General features: G+C 42.9%; 1 protein-coding gene across 1 annotated transcript in view; it reads left to right on the forward strand.

Moving 5' to 3' along the window:
* unc5ca (unc-5 netrin receptor Ca) overlaps positions 1 to 16,000 on the forward strand; it is a 285,855-nt gene that overhangs the window by 161,857 nt on the left and 107,998 nt on the right. The window lies entirely within an intron of this gene.

Raw genomic sequence — 16,000 nt, forward strand, 5'->3', positions numbered from 1 at the left:
GTTATAATACTTTCACTGGTATAGGGTGAAGATGCTCCTAGATGCTGATCTTGGGTCAGTTTGGCATTCCCCCCACTATTGATTTAAGGTTAAGACTGGGGGGAGGGGAAAGCTGTTCCTAGATCTGTGCCTAGGGGAAACTTCACCCCAGAGCACATTCAGTAACTGGTCATTCTGAATTGAAATGTGTTCTGAACTGAAAAGCTCCTCTGTTCCATTCTAGTCTCCCTGTTCCGTTCAGTGATTCCGTCTAGACTGGTAGATTCTAATCCTGCTCGCTGGACACTAACATGGCGCTAGACAGTTTTTGGCACTTATCTGATTCTAGAGATAGAGAGACAGCATTGCACACTCCAACAAAGCAACAAGCCCCAGACGTTTATTTTGGCTCGTGCACATAGTAAATGGTTGTGCTTGTTTCTCTAGCCCTGGAAATGACTTAAAACAAAGATCTTCTTGAAATGACTCGTGGTTGGATAGTTTAAGGAAACTATCAATCAAAGAATTCAACTGGAAGCTTTTTATTCAACGGTTACATTTGACCAAAGCTCTGATATGTGCATATCCCCTGGAGAGGAAGGGCAGGGTATAGGCAGAGCATTATATGGTGCTTTAATTATGTTTGGTTTGAGAACTAAGATGTAGCGTTATGTTTTCCTTTGTGGTGCAGAGGGTAAATTCGTGAGTGGCTCCTTGAGCTAGAAGGGAGCAGGAATGGATAATGATAGAGTTTGGTTGGGCATCCCCCCATTGAGAACCTCCCCATTCATTACCTCTGGAAGAGCTGTCAAACGTAAAGTGAAAGACTGCGATTCAAATGTACTAGCTACAAAATGCCTCCTGCCGTTTTTATTTTCATGTTTCCTCTCTCTCACTGCCCCTCAAATCTTTGGACATTGTTCTTAGATAAAGATGGGGTGAGGGGTGACATAGTATTATGGACTATAGAGGAGCCGGTTGCCACGGAAGCAGACTAAGGCATTTACTCAGGGTTTCCGGGATCCTGCCAGGTTGTCATGGACGACGGGCAAAGGGGATGCCTAGTCAGTTGCACAACTGAATGCATTCAACTGCATTTAACCCAACCCCTCTGAATCAAGAGAGGTGTGGGGGGCTGCCTTAATCGACATCCACGGTGCCCGGGGAGCAGTTGTTTTCGGGCGTTAACTGTCTTTAACCGACCTTTCGGTTACTGGCCCAACGCTTCGCTACCTGCCGCCCCATGGGACCACTATTGCATGGAGGAGGCAACCCTGCAAAGACAAAGGCCTGCATTAAATAACGCTATGCATTATATAACAAACTATGTGCGTTTGTCCGAGAAACAATTTTCAAAAGCTTCAAAAAACGTCTACATTTAAAAGAAATATATATATCATATTGCTAAGCAAATACAATACATATAGTTGTCATCAGAGAGTGAAAATACCATGAATTGTCACGTGATATGCTCCATCAAAACCGAGTGGCTTGTCTTCAATGTTCCCTGTTCAGTATGTGTGTATTAATCCATACACACAGTGAAAGCCTGAACTAAACAGAGAAGAGAATATCGCTATGGTCAATCCTGCTCATTTCAGTCAGCACGCTCCAGGAGGAAGTTTCCCCTAGGTACAGAGCTAGGATCAGCTTCCCCTCCCCCAATCTTAACCTTAACCATTAGTGGGGATAATGCAAAACTGACCCAAGATCATTTTCAGTCAGCACTGCAGTGGGAGGTACCTCTCTAGTTCATTGTCTGGTAGTTAGTTCATTACACCGGGCCAGGCCAGAGCTCGAGGAACCCAGCATATGTTTATATACTCAGAGAAGAAGACGCTCCAGACCCCGCAAGCACAGAGGAAGCCATGGTGTTCATACCATCTGGCTGTCTATATATCTGCTAGTCTGCTTTCCTAGCCCCTTACCCCAAGTACAGACAGTCTGCATCAACTCAACCATCTGGCTGTCTATATATCTGCTAGTCTGCTTTCCTAGCCCCTTACCCCCAAGTACAGACAGTCTGCATCAACTCAACCATCTGGCTGTCTATCTATCTGCTAGTCTGCTTTCCTAGCCCCTTACCCCCAAGTACAGACAGTCTGCGTCAACTCAACCATCTGGATGTTAGTCTGCTTTCCTAGCCCCTTACCCCAAGTACAGACAGTCTGCGTCAACTCAACCATCTGGCTGTCTATCTATCTGTTAGTCTGCTTTCCTAGCCCCTTACCCCCAAGTACAGACAGTCTGCGTCAACTCAACCATCTGGATGTTAGTCTGCTTTCCTAGCCCCTTACCCCAAGTACAGACAGTCTGCGTCAACTCAACCATCTGGCTGTCTATCTATCTGTTAGTCTGCTTTCCTAGCCCCTTACCCCCAAGTACAGACAGTCTGCGTCAACTCAACCATCTGGATGTTAGTCTGCTTTCCTAGCCCCTTACCCCCAAGTACAGACAGTCTGCATCAACTCAACCATCTGGCTGTCTATCTATCTGCTAGTCTGCTTTCCTAGCCCCTTACCCCCAAGTACAGACAGTCTGCGTCAACTCAACCATCTGGATGTTAGTCTGCTTTCCTAGCCCCTTACCCCAAGTACAGACAGTCTGCGTCAACTCAACCATCTGGCTGTCTATCTATCTGTTAGTCTGCTTTCCTAGCCCCTTACCCCCAAGTACAGACAGTCTGCGTCAACTCAACCATCTGGATGTTAGTCTGCTTTCCTAGCCCCTTACCCCCAAGTACAGACAGTCTGCATCAACTCAACCATCTGGCTGTCTATCTATCTGTTAGTCTGCTTTCCTAGCCCCTTACCCCCAAGTACAGACAGTCTGCATCAACTCAACCATCTATCTGCTAGTCTGCTTTCCTAGCCCCTTACCCCCAAGTACAGACAGTCTGCATCAACTCAACCATCTGGCTGTTAGTCTGCTTTCCTAGCCCCTTACCCCAAAGTACAGACAGTCTGCGTCAACTCAACCATCTATCTGCTAGTCTGCTTTCCTAGCCCCTTACCCCCAAGTACAGACAGTCTGCATCAACTCAACCATCTGTCTGCTAGTCTGCTTTCCTAGCCCCTTACCCCCAAGTACAGACAGCCTGCATCAACTCAACCATCTATCTGCTAGTCTGCTTTCCTAGCCCCTTACCCCCAAGTACAGACAGTCTGCATCAACTCAACCATCTGGCTGTTAGTCTGCTTTCCTAGCCCCTTACCCCCAAGTACAGACAGTCTGCGTCAACTCAACCATCTATCTGCTAGTCTGCTTTCCTAGCCCCTTACCCCCAAGTACAGACAGTCTGCATCAACTCAACCATCTGGCTGTTAGTCTGCTTTCCTAGCCCCTTACCCCCAAGTACAGACAGCCTGCATCAACTCAACCATCTATCTGCTAGTCTGCTTTCCTAGCCCCTTACCCCCAAGTACAGACAGTCTGCATCAACTCAACCATCTGGCTGTTAGTCTGCTTTCCTAGCCCCTTACCCCCAAGTACAGACAGCCTGCATCAACTCAACCATCTATCTGCTAGTCTGCTTTCCTAGCCCCTTACCCCCAAGTACAGACAGTCTGCATCAACTCAACCATCTGGCTGTTAGTCTGCTTTCCTAGCCCCTTACCCCCAAGTACAGACAGTCTGCGTCAACTCAACCATCTATCTGCTAGTCTGCTTTCCTAGCCCCTTACCCCCAAGTACAGACAGTCTGCATCAACTCAACCATCTGTCTGCTAGTCTGCTTTCCTAGCCCCTTACCCCCAAGTACAGACAGTCTGCATCAACTCAACCATCTATCTGCTAGTCTGCTTTCCTAGCCCCTTACCCCCAAGTACAGACAGTCTGCGTCAACTCAACCATCTGGCTGTTAGTCTGCTTTCCTAGCCCCTTACCCCCAAGTACAGACAGTCTGCGTCAACTCAACCATCTGGCTGTCTATCTATCTGTTAGTCTGCTTTCCTAGCCCCTTACCCCCAAGTACAGACAGTCTGCATCTATTCAACCATCTGGCTGTCTATCTATCTGTTAGTCTGCTTTCCTAGCCCCTTACCCCCAAGTACAGACAGTCTGCGTCAACTCAACCATCTGTCTGTGGGATTTCCAGCAGCACTGAAATGTTTAATTAAGTCACTGAAAGGTTGAATAAAGTTGTTTCTCACGCATAAATAAAGACCAGGCTTGGTCTGTCTGTCTGCAGAAGCCATCAGCACAGGATGTGTGCGATCCATCTTTATGTGTTGAAGAGGACCGGTGTGGTGTCTGTCCTGTGCTGATGGCTTCTGCAGACAGATAGATAGACAGACAGGCAGACAGGAAGATAAATGGACAGATAGATAGGCAGACAGACAGGCAGAAAACACCCTTCAACACATAAAGACCTTCCGAGATGGATCGCACACACACAAAAACACTCTCTCTGAATCCAACACATATACGCCAACACTTCCTGAGCACTTGCAACGCAAAGGGTCATTGGTTCGATTGCCGCTGGGGTCACATATAAAATACAGTGAGCTCCAAAAGTATTGGGACAGTGATAAATTGTTTGTTGTTTTGTCTCTGTACTCCAGCACTTTGGATTTGACATGATACAATGACTATGAGGTTAAAGTGCCGACTGTAAGGTTTAATTTGAGTCACTTTGGATGAGAGGGTCCGGCTAAATAGCATACATTATTAGTATGACTTCCTAACCTGCCAAACAGGCAATATGAGTGTTGTATTGTGCTGACCGAGCCATGGAAAACAGATTTGTTGTGAAGTCTTTTAACAGTTTAGTTTTTCGAGAGTCAATTAAATAGGATTACCGTCAGCCCAATTAGTTCAAAGCTTAACACGCTTTAATGCTAATGCGGTGTCAACAGCCCCCTCTCTCGTAGCAAGTCAGCTGCAATATAGACACCTATTTTAATATAACTTCAAAGAGTAGTTTCCACCTAATATGTTACGCAAACTCACTCTTTCTTCTCTCTCACTGCCTCCCTCAGCCTCTGGAGCCAGTCAGCCTGTTGCAGCAGCATGGTGCAGGGCTGGAGAAGAATAGTGTTGGATGTTAAAGTACTTAAGAGTATGTGAGTTCAGCAGTTAACCAGTGTTCAATATGGAGAACCTCCCGCGGCGACTCCAAACCAGAGGGCTGGCCCTGAATGTCTCCACCTGTCAATCATCTCAACATTTGAGTGTGTTTGGATGTTCTCCCTCTCTTCCTCACTCTCTGACTCTCTTCCTCCCTCCCTCCAGGCCTGGGTCCAGTGATGACACGGCGGGGCGAGCCTAATGGATCCCCTCACAGTGAAGGGAAAAGGGGGGGGGGTACCTAGTCAGTTGTACAACTGAATGTATTCAACTGAAATGTGTCTTCCACATTTAACCCAACCCCTCTGAATCAAAACTGTACCTGTGTTAGTATCAGTAGTGCTGCGTTCCTCTGGAGAAACACAGTTATATTAACAGTTTTACACTTGTCATGTAGCCTAATTTTGGTCAGCTAATAACCGAACCACCAATCAAGCAACATTATGGACTAAACATTCAAATCCCGTTGCTGCAGGATTATTGTTACTGATCTACGCCTTACACTGTCAATGGTCACAAAGTCTTTTATTTGTAAGGGTTGGAAGATTGTCAGAAAATAATAATTTGGGACAGTTAGGTGAATAACAGGATAATGTCTCGGGACAGTTAGGTGAATAACAGGATAATGCCTTGGGACAGTTAGGTGAATAACATGATAATGTCTCGGGACAGTTAGGTGAATAACATGATAATGCCTTGGGACAGTTAGGTGAATAACAGGATAATGTCTCGGGACAGTTAGGTGCATAACAGGATAATGCCTTGGGACAGTTAGGTGAATAACATGATAATGCCTTGGGACAGTTAGACGAATAAGAGGATAATGTCTCGGGACAGTTAGGTGAATAACAGGATAATGTCTCGGGACAGTTAGGTGAATAACAGGATAATGTCTTGGGACAGTTAGGTGAATAACATGATAATGCCTTGGGACAGTTAGACAAATAAGAGGATAATGTCTTGGGACAGTTAGATGAATAAGAGGATAATGTCTTGGGACAGTTAGATGAATAAGAGGATAATGTCTTGGGACAGTTAGATGAATAAGAGGATAATGTCTTGAGACAGTTCAATGAATAAGAGGATAATGTCTTGAGACAGTTCAATGAATAAGAGGATAATGTCTTGGGACAGTTCGATGAATAAGAGGATAATGCCTTGGGCCAGTTAGATGAATAAGAGGATAATGTCTTGGGACAGTTCGACGAATAAGATGATAATGCCTTGGGACAGTTAGATGAATAAGAGGATAATGCCTTGGGACAGTTAGATGAATAAGAGGATAATGTCTTGGGACAGTTAGATGAATAAGAGGATAATGTCTTGAGACAGTTAGATGAATAAGAGGATAATGCCTTGGGACAGTTCGATGAATAAGAGGATAATGCATTGGGCCAGTTAGATGAATAAGAGGATAATGTCTTGGGACAGTTCGACGAATAAGATGATAATGCCTTGGGCCAGTTAGATGAATAAGAGGATAATGCCTTGGGACAGTTAGATGAATAAGAGGATAATGTCTTGGGACAGTTAGATGAATAAGAGGATAATGTCTTGGGACAGTTAGATGAATAAGAGGATAATGTCTTGAGACAGTTAGATGAATAAGAGGATACTGCCTTGGGCCAGTTAGATGAATAAGAGGATAATGCATTGGGCCAGTTAGATGAATAAGACTTGATTGGAATGGTGTGCTGTCTGTGTCGTTCACCTACAGTATAGGTTATTTGTGGTGTGAGAAACTCAGGCAGGCACATGGATGGGACGATGACCCTGCCAGTCTGGCCAACCTTGGCTGGTAGAGTGGGCACTGGGCAGGGAAGCCCTCTAGCAGCAGGCCCCTGGTTAGTGTAATCACATCCCCAGTATGGGACAATGCACACATGGAGTCCCAACACACACACACACACACACACACACACACATCAATCAATTCATCATTGCCCCAAAACTCTGGTGTGTGTGTGTGTGTGTGTGTGCTTATATTGCATGTTTCCCACTTTGTCCCAAATCACCGCTATAGTCACAGCGTTGATTATAGTCACAGCGTTGATTATAGTCACAGCGTTGATTATAGTCACAGCGTTGATTATAGTCACAGCGTTGACTATAGTCACAGCGTTGATTATAGTCACAGCGTTGACTATAGTCACAGCGTTGATTATAGTCACAGCGTTGATTATAGTCACAGCGTTGATTATAGTTACAGTGTTGACTATAGTCACAGCGTTGATTATAGTCACAGCGATGACTATAGTCACAGCGTTGACTATAGCGACGGCATGTTGAATGCGGGGGAATACTCTCACACTGTGTAGCCAAGTAGACATCTTTATCTAACAAGGACCTTCAGGTCTTTGATGTCACCATAAAAGGATCATTCTGGCCAGTCGTCAAATAGTAACCAGATCATTTTGCTCTTTTCTGAAACATGGTTTAACTACTGAACAGATTCCCTTTTGTCCCAAACGTCCAGAAGGAGGACACATGTAGCTTCACTATGATTTTGAATACGAGAGCCTTTTGAGATTGTAACTAAAAACATTATGAAGCGATAATTGACCATTACAACGGAACCTGTCAGAATTGCAACTGACAGCAAGACAATTGGCGTGGATGAGAGTCCTCAAAGCTGTTAAAATAATGTGTCTGAGGGAATAAGAGACATCTCTCATCTCAGACAAACTCTTTGATCAATTATAAACCTGTGGAAGTGAATTTAAGGAAGCAAACTACATGTTTGGAGTGTTACCATTGCCTTCAGCAGTAAGTCATTCTTCCCCTTCCCTACTCTTATTTTTCTAACTCACACACACTCACACTCACACACACACACACACACACATATTTGCGGGCCTCCAGATTAAATTTATATGAACTTTCCTTGATTGACTTTGAATGTAATGATTAGTCCCGTAATGGCCTTTGTTACTTGGTGTAATGAATGACTTGATTAGTATTCTCCTTAGATGAATGAGGAAGATGAGACATGTGGAGGCTGAGTGAGTCTTGTGTCACTGGTCCTGTGGGTCTCTCACCCTCCCTGTGTTTATTTCCTGGAGCCAATTGCCTTTCAGTGTCAGGGAAGTCTGCATCCCAAAAAGCACCCTAATACCTATATAGGGCTCTGGTCACATGTAGTGCACTATGTATGGAATAGGGACGCAGCCATAAGCAGGAGACACAGAGCCACAGCGTATATATTATCTATTTTATTACATCTCTCTCTCTCTCTCTCTCTCTCTCTCTCTCTCTCTCTCTCTCTCTCTCTCTCTCTCTCTCTCTCTCTCTCTCTCTCTCTCTCTCTCTCTCTCTCTCTCTCTCTCTCTCTTTCTCTCTCTCTCTCTCTCTCTCTCTCTCTCTCTCTCTCTCTCTCTCTCTCTCTCTCTCTCTCTCTCTCTCTCTCTCTCTCTCTCTCTCTCTCTCTCTCTCTCCAGCTCGCGCTCTTGAAGCCTGGGCTGACATGTGGCAATTTCCCCCCTGTTAATGACAACAAATGTGCCAATTATGTTAATGACTCTCCCGATGCCAATCAGTCAATAATGAGCACCACGACCACATCTGTCTGGGGAGGAGTAGAGGCCTTGTGTCTGAGAGGAGGATGATGGGGGGGGGGGTCTGGTTTGTGTGTCTATGTTTTTGTGTCCATCTGTGTTAGGGACGAGTTTGAAGAGGTGGAGGGTGGTAGAGGTGGAGGATGGTAGAGGTGGAGGATGGTGGAGGGTGGTAGAGGTGGAGGGTGGTAGAGGTGGAGGGTGGTAGAGGTGGAGGGTAGTAGAGGTGGAGGGTGGTATAGGTGGAGGGTGGTATAGGTGGAGGGTGGTATAGGTGGAGGATGGTATAGGTGGAGGATGGTAGAGGTGGAGGGTGGTAGAGGTGGAGGGTGGTAGAGGTGGAGGGTGGTAGAGGTGGAGGGAGGTGGAGGGTGGTAGAGGTGGAGGATGGTAGAGGTGGAGGGTGGTAGAGGTGGAGGGTGTGTATGTGCTTACGTGTGTTCGTCTGTTTATCAGTGGCAGGCAATGCTCTGTCTCACAACAGCATGGACAGTGAATTTCACGGCAGATTGCAGAGTCCCTGCCAGTGGTGTGTGACCAATCAAGGCACAGTGGGGTTTCAGGGGGTTGAGTTGGGGACATGACTACCTTTGTTGTTCTTATTATTATTATTCAGGTGGAGATGTTAACGCAGCCTATGGATTGGATTATTCCTATCTCATTTAACTAATCACGGGTAATGCACAATAATCATGATATTAACAGTCCAATGATTGAAAGAGCTACCACCTCGACTGTTGTTTAACAGTCAAGCAGATTGTTAATGGACCGCTGTTAAACCAACAGACAGGCTGGTGGGGGAGAATGATTGATTCTATGCTTCATTGGAGGGTTCTATCTGGAAATGTCAGGTGCTGTTCTCTTCCCAATGATATGTATAATATGAATGAAAGCATAATGCATATATTACATTATTCTGCCCCATGATCTACTAGGGTTCGTGGTGTCATGTCTTCTGCTCTAACTGAACCGATATGTTATACTAGGCTGTCATAGCCTAACGCTATGCACAGATTACAGAAAGGCTTTCCATGGTCCAGGCTGGACCAGGCCAAGTGCACAGGGCCATTCGAGGTGTGTTTAACGGTGTGTGTCTCAGAGAAAGACAGGGCGTCCTGGAGAGAGGAGGTTAGAATAACACACTCTGTGTCTCAGTGGGGGGCTGGTCTGATCCAATAAACTACTCTCCATCCCCCAGCTGTGACTAACGGCTAGACACACACACACACACACACCAGCGCGCGCGCAGACACACACACACACACCAGCGTGCGCGCAGACACACACACACACACACACACACACACACACACACACACACACACACACACACACACACACACACACACACACACACACACACACACACACACACACCACACTGTAACCATCCCTCCCTCTGCCACAGGAGGTTTCTTTGTCTCAGCTCGGCATAGCCCACATCAAGAAACCAGCTTCAAATGTTGATTTCTAACGGTATGTTTTGATGAATGCTGTAATTCATGATAATACTGGGAGTATTAGAATTGATAGGACTACAATTTACCACTGAACTGATCAGGGGGGAGTTTCCCAAAATAACAAAAGATCATCTTAGCACTAAGTCCATTGGTAAGGAATCTCTTAGTCTATTGGTAAGGAATCACTAAGTCCATTGGTAAGGAATCACTAAGTCCATTGGTAAGGAATCTCTTAGTCTAATGGTAAGGAATCTCTTAGTCCATTGGTAAGTAATCACTGAGTCTATTGGTGAGGAATCACTAAGTCTATTGGTAAGGAATCACTAAGTCCATTGGTAAGGAATCACTAAGTCTATTGGTAAGGAATCACTAAGTCTATTGGTAAGGAATCACTAAGTCCATTGGTAAGGAAGCACTAAGTCTATTGGTAAGGAATCACTAAGTCCATTGGTAAGGAATCACTAAGTCTATTGGTAAGGAATCACTAAGTCTATTGGTAAGGAATCACTAAGTCTATTGGTAAGGAATCACTAAGTCTATTGGTAAGGAATCACTAAGTCTATTGGTAAGGAATCACTAAGTCTATTGGTAAGGAATCACTAAGTCTATTGGTAAGGAATCACTAAGTCCATTGGTAAGGAATCACTAAGTCTATTGGTAAGGAATCACTAAGTCTATTGGTAAGGAATCACTAAGTCTATTGGTAAGGAATCACTAAGTCTATTGGTAAGGAATCACTAAGTCTATTGGTAAGGAATCACTAAGTCCATTGGTAAGGAATCACTAAGTCTATTGGTAAGGAATCACTAAGTCTATTGGTAAGGAATCACTAAGTCTATTGGTAAGGAATCACTAAGTCCATTGGTAAGGAATCACTAAGTCTATTGGTAAGGAATCACTAAGTCTATTGGTAAGGAATCACTAAGTCTATTGGTAAGGAATCACTAAGTCGGTAAGGAATCACTAAGTCCATTGGTAAGGAATCACTAAGTCCATTGGTAAGGAATCACTAAGTCTATTGGTAAGGAATCACTAAGTCTATTGGTAAGGAATCACTGAGTCTATTGGTAAGGAATCACTAAGTCCATTGGTAAGGAATCACTAAGTCCATTGGTAAGGAATCACTAAGTCTATTGGTAAGGAATCACTAAGTCCATTGGTAAGGAATCACTAAGTCTATTGGTAAGGAATCACTAAGTCTATTGGTAAGGAATCACTAAGTCTATTGGTAAGGAATCACTAAGTCCATTGGTAAGGAATCACTAAGTCTATTGGTAAGGAATCACTAAGTCTATTGGTAAGGAATCACTAAGTCTATTGGTAAGGAATCACTAAGTCTATTGGTAAGGAATCACTAAGTCTATTGGTAAGGAATCACTAAGTCTATTGGTAAGGAATCACTAAGTCTATTGGTAAGGAATCACTAAGTCTATTGGTAAGGAATCACTAAGTCTATTGGTAAGGAATCACTAAGTCCATTGGTAAGGAATCACTAAGTCTATTGGTAAGGAATCACTGAGTCTATTGGTAAGGAATCACTAAGTCTATTGGTAAGGAATCACTAAGTCCATTGGTAAGGAATCACTAAGTCTATTGGTAAGGAATCACTGAGTCTATTGGTAAGGAATCACTAAGTCCATTGGTAAGGAATCACTAAGTCTATTGGTAAGGAATCACTAAGTCCATTGGTAAGGAATCACTAAGTCTATTGGTAAGGAATCACTAAGTCTATTGGTAAGGAATCACTGAGTCTATTGGTAAGGAATCACTAAGTCCATTGGTAAGGAATCACTAAGTCTATTGGTAAGGAATCACTAAGTCTATTGGTAAGGAATCACTAAGTCCATTGGTAAGGAATCACTAAGTCTATTGGTAAGGAATCACTAAGTCTATTGGTAAGGAATCACTAAGTCTATTGGTAAGGAATCACTAAATCCATTGGTAAGGAATCACTAAGTCCATTGGTAAGGAATCACTAAGTCCATTGGTAAGGAATCACTAAGTCTATTGGTAAGGAATCACTAAGTCTATTGGTAAGGAATCACTGAGTCTATTGGTAAGGAATCACTGAGTCTATTGGTAAGGAATCACTAAGTCCATTGGTAAGGAATCACTGAGTCTATTGGTAAGGAATCACTGAGTCTATTGGTAAGGAATCACTGAGTCTATTGGTAAGGAATCACTAAGTCCATTGGTAAGGAATCACTAAGTCTATTGGTAAGGAATCACTAAGTCTATTGGTAAGGAATCACTGAGTCTATTGGTAAGGAATCACTAAGTCTATTGGTAAGGAATCACTGAGTCTATTGGTAAGGAATCACTGAGTCTATTGGTAAGGAATCACTAAGTCCATTGGTAAGGAATCACTAAGTCTATTGGTAAGGAATCACTAAGTCTATTGGTAAGGAATCACTGAGTCTATTGGTAAGGAATCACTGAGTCTATTGGTAAGGAATCACTAAGTCCATTGGTAAGGAATCACTGAGTCTATTGGTAAGGAATCACTAAGTCCATTGGTAAGGAATCACTGAGTCTATTGGTAAGGAATCACTGAGTCTATTGGTAAGGAATCACTAAGTCTATTGGTAAGGAATCACTAAGTCTATTGGTAAGGAATCACTGAGTCTATTGGTAAGGAATCACTGAGTCTATTGGTAAGGAATCACTGAGTCTATTGGTAAGGAATCACTAAGTCCATTGGTAAGGAATCACTGAGTCTATTGGTAAGGAATCACTAAGTCTATTGGTAAGGAATCACTAAGTCTATTGGTAAGGAATCACTAAGTCTATTGGTAAGGAATCACTAAGTCTATTGGTAAGGAATCACTAAGTCTATTGGTAAGGAATCACTAAGTCTATTGGTAAGGAATCACTAAGTCTATTGGTAAGGAATCACTAAGTCCATTGGTAAGGAATCACTGAGTCTATTGGTAAGGAATCACTAAGTCTATTGGTAAGGAATCACTAAGTCTATTGGTAAGGAATCACTGAGTCTATTGGTAAGGAATCACTGAGTCTATTGGTAAGGAATCACTAAGTCTATTGGTAAGGAATCACTAAGTCTATTGGTAAGGAATCACTGAGTCTATTGGTAAGGAATCACTAAGTCTATTGGTAAGGAATCACTAAGTCTATTGGTAAGGAATCACTAAGTCTATTGGTAAGGAATCACTAAGTCTATTGGTAAGGAATCACTGAGTCTATTGGTAAGGAATCACTAAGTCTATTGGTAAGGAATCACTAAGTCTATTGGTAAGGAATCACTAAGTCTATTGGTAAGGAATCACTGAGTCTATTGGTAAGGAATCACTAAGTCTATTGGTAAGGAATCACTAAGTCTATTGGTAAGGAATCACTAAGTCTATTGGTAAGGAATCACTAAGTCTATTGGTAAGGAATCACTAAGTCCATTGGTAAGGAATCACTAAGTCTATTGGTAAGGAATCACTGAGTCTATTGGTAAGGAATCACTAAGTCTATTGGTAAGGAATCACTAAGTCTATTGGTAAGGAATCACTAAGTCTATTGGTAAGGAATCACTAAGTCTATTGGTAAGGAATCACTAAGTCTATTGGTAAGGAATCACTGAGTCTATTGGTAAGGAATCACTAAGTCTATTGGTAAGGAATCACTAAGTCTATTGGTAAGGAATCACTAAGTCTATTGGTAAGGAATCACTGAGTCTATTGGTAAGGAATCACTAAGTCTATTGGTAAGGAATCACTGAGTCTATTGGTAAGGAATCACTAAGTCTATTGGTAAGGAATCACTGAGTCTATTGGTAAGGAATCACTATGTCCATTGGTAAGGAATCACTAAGTCTATTGGTAAGGAATCACTAAGTCTATTGGTAAGGAATCACTAAGTCTATTGGTAAGGAATCACTGAGTCTATTGGTAAGGAATCACTGAGTCTATTGGTAAGGAATCACTGAGTCTATTGGTAAGGAATCACTGAGTCTATTGGTAAGGAATCACTAAGTCTATTGGTAAGGAATCACTGAGTCTATTGGTAAGGAATCAAGGAACAATTATCTCAGAGCTAAAGATGATCGTTGTGTTTTTTTGGAATCTCACCGAAGAACAGTAATGTTGCTTAATTGTGTGCTGCTGTTGTAAAACAGCTTTTGATTACCCCTTATTTAACAGTCCATTATTTAGCAGGTAGTGACTTTTAAATGACTTTTTTCTATTAATGTGCATATTAATTACAACTCATTTCTGTGAGATTGGTTTATAGAATCGTAGGTTTGTACCATTTGGTACCAGGGAATTACCAATGGTGTTGAATTATGTGAGGTTTGTTTTGTTTGACCATTCAGTAGTGGCATTGTGACATTATCTAGACAAATACTGCAGAGGATGTCTGGTTTTGTATCAGTGTATTATGATACGGGACAGTTGTTTTGGTTGTTTTATGTGGAGTTTTCTTTGACCGGTGTTTCCAGCATTATCCACTAGGTTTGCTGCAGGTAGAAAATACTAGGAAATGTTCTTTAACTGACACAAGCTGTCTCCAATCAATCAATCAATTAATCAATCAATCAATGTCTGGCTGTGCCTGTGTGTTTGATGCGGTATCAACCTAAGCCAGAGAAGGCGTAACTCTGTGAATCTTAATCACACAAAGCCGATTATTTGGCAGTGAAAACTATTTGTAGATCAGTGATTATACACCTCACTTTGCTCAGGCTGATCCTTTCCAACAGACTCTGAAGTTGTAGCAAAACATTTATCAATTAGGGGCAATTAAGGGACGTGTCAGATACACTGGATAGGTGCAGTAAAATATGCTGTTTTTAAGGTCAGCCATAGTGGTACGGCTCCCCTGGAGCAAAAATAAGGCCTTGCTCAAGGGCACAGACAGATTGTTCACCTTGTCGGCTCGGGTATTCGAACCAACAACCTGCAGCAAACCAAATGGTCAAGGCTGGAAATTCCAGTCAAGGAAATAAATAAATAAAATCAACTGGCCCTACTTATATTACAAGACTTTAACTTTGGCTTCAGCATGCTAGCAGGCATTAACCATTCTATAAACACACCCTCACTCTCTCTCTGCTTTCATTACTAATCTCCAAAGTGGTATCCCCACTGGGTTTCCGTCTCTTTTCTACCTCCCCTTGGTCTTCACACGAACACTTTCCAAACCGATGCTGGCTTGGTCTAGGGGTTTTGCTGATTTTGCACAGTGGGGAGTAGCCTGGAGCACGGATGAAGGAGTGGGGTGAAATGCACACCTGCATTATGGCGTTTGTTGATATTTGTGTCTGCTGTAGTAATGCCAAAAAGGAGCCGTTTTAAACTGGAAAACAACCCCCCGAGATGATTTGAATGACTTTCAATGTTTCGCTCGTTAAAATCCTACAGCGTAATCAAATGATTAGTCAGATATTTAAATGACGTGCTGTGATGATTATACAAATACATGTATGTATCAGATTATGACTATTCATAAATGAGACTGATATTGACTGAAATGGCTCTCTGGCTTCACCTGCCTGAAATAGACACTCCATATAGTAGGAAGAAAGTATGGGATTTAGTGTTGCTGATAGAAAGAACCCAACTTTTTTCCTCCTAGCTCCAATGTTGGGTAGTGAACGGACCTAACGGTGGTTTAGGGTATTATAGAGAGCTCAGACTGTCTCAGTAAGCCTGGGTCTCAGTCAAAAGCCTGTAGATCAGTTGCTCTGACTCCTGTCCCCTGCCTGCTTGCCTGACACAGCTCCCACAGCTTTGTGGCACTGTACGGTGTCCAACATAAAACATAAATATAAATAACTAAATTGCTGAGATTTAGGCTGTCTAATATGAACACCGTAACATTGCTCTGTTAGCATGGGTTAGTGCTACAATACACTGTGCTCATCTATTTACGTGTATGAATCATACTCTGCGCATGTCATCAGCTTTGCTACCCTGCCTGGTTTCTGGGTTA

The sequence above is a fragment of the Salvelinus alpinus genome, chromosome 5, assembly GCF_045679555.1.
Source record: "Salvelinus alpinus chromosome 5, SLU_Salpinus.1, whole genome shotgun sequence".
NCBI lineage: Eukaryota > Metazoa > Chordata > Actinopteri > Salmoniformes > Salmonidae > Salvelinus > Salvelinus alpinus.